Source organism: Papilio polytes, unplaced genomic scaffold (genome assembly GCF_000836215.1).
Source record: "Papilio polytes unplaced genomic scaffold, Ppol_1.0 DF822178.1, whole genome shotgun sequence".
Taxonomy (NCBI): Eukaryota; Metazoa; Arthropoda; class Insecta; order Lepidoptera; family Papilionidae; genus Papilio; species Papilio polytes.
Window position 1 is genome coordinate 4,458,250 of NW_013527026.1, and position 1,653 is coordinate 4,459,902.

Below are 1,653 nucleotides of genomic sequence, written 5' to 3' on the forward strand. Positions count from 1 at the left end.
TATCACTTAGGACAGTCGCTGGAAATGAAAAATGAAATATTTTTTGTACTGTTGGCGTCAGTAGAATAAAAGTAACAAAAAAAATAAAAAAACAACGAATCTTAACAATGGCAAAACTGCCAAATAAGAAATGGAGACGATGGGGTTCATAATGGTCCTTTAACTTTTGTAAAAAAACATTTTTTATGACAAATTTCCTACATAATTAGACCGAAATTGGATGAAATCTTTACAGAAAATGTATTTACTTCTACTATAAACACTAATTGTTGCTCGCGACTTCGCATGCGTGAAAAAAAAACATAGCCTATGTTACACACAGATAAATTACCTTCCTAACGGTAAAAGAATTTTTAAAATCAGCCCAGTAATTTTTGAGTTCAATCCATACAAAAATACAAATCTTTCCTCTTTATAATATTAGTATTGATTATAAATTTAAAAATAATCAAATGACAGGCTTTTGTTTAACATTCCCCCAGGCATAAAAACAAAAGAAAATCAAACATTTTCCACAAACAAAAATGAACTCCGTTTCACGAATTGTGAAATACCTCATGTTCTAATATGTCTGAAATGGTTGGTTATGTTGTTTATGACATTTTTATTGTGGTAGCTGCCAGAGAGAATAATGATTTGTATTTTCATTGTTACGTGCTATTTAATTTTGTATTTCGTTTTTAATATACGAGTAGAAGTTCATTTTACTGATTTACTTGACACTTACTTAACGTGTTTTGTTACTTTAAAATGCTTTTGCTTTAATGGTAGGTCTATGCACTTTTCTATACTCTATGAGCTTTCATATCTGAATGTACTCCTCCTTACATATTTCCTTACACTCAATCTATACACACTTCTGCCTTCCTCTACCTTTGTATATCCATCCAATGTCATTATTTTTAACTTAGAGCGAGCGTCTTTGACTAAACTGTGACACAACTGTTGTGCGATTGTCGATTGTTTCGCAGCCTTCAACTGTTTAGTTGCACAACTAAAAATCGAGTGTGCGGACCTCCATATAAGGTCATAGGAATCAAAGCGCGACTAAACAGTTATGCGATAGTTTAGTTACAGGTGTGCCACACTCTTAAGGATTAACAGTTTCTACTATCACAAGTAAATAAATAATTATATCGTTATATAATTCATGTATCAACATGACAATAAACAGTGGATTTCCTATGGCATTTATTTTATCTGTTACGGAAACCACTGAGAATGATTTTAGTGTAAATATTGGATTATTTTGTTAATATAATGACTAAGCTTTATTTTACGTTCAGTATGATATTACTAAAACAAAGTGGAATAAACCATTTATAATTTTTTTTTATATCATTAGGTGGCAAACGAGCAAGCGGCCACCTGAATCCGCCAAAATGGCCAATCAACCGCTGCCCATAGACTTCCGCAATTACACATGCGTTGCCTACCCTTATCCGACGGAGGAGGAGACGCACATAAAGAGGATATTTTCCCTTCCTATGCATCTCCTCCACCGTCAAATCCACTTCCCATTCCCATCCCGTCCTTATAAGAAAGGGTGGTAAAGAGAAAGGGACTAAAATAGGGCCTCCGGCACCACACTCATCAGACGAAACACGGAATTGCTTCTATTTCACGCCTGTCTTCTGTGTGGTCGTGGTATTA

General features: G+C 34.2%; 1 protein-coding gene across 1 annotated transcript in view; it reads right to left on the reverse strand.

Annotated features, from left to right (window-relative positions):
* LOC106106561 (octopamine receptor beta-1R-like) overlaps nt 1-1,653 on the reverse strand; it is a 7,445-nt gene that overhangs the window by 4,631 nt on the left and 1,161 nt on the right. The window lies entirely within an intron of this gene.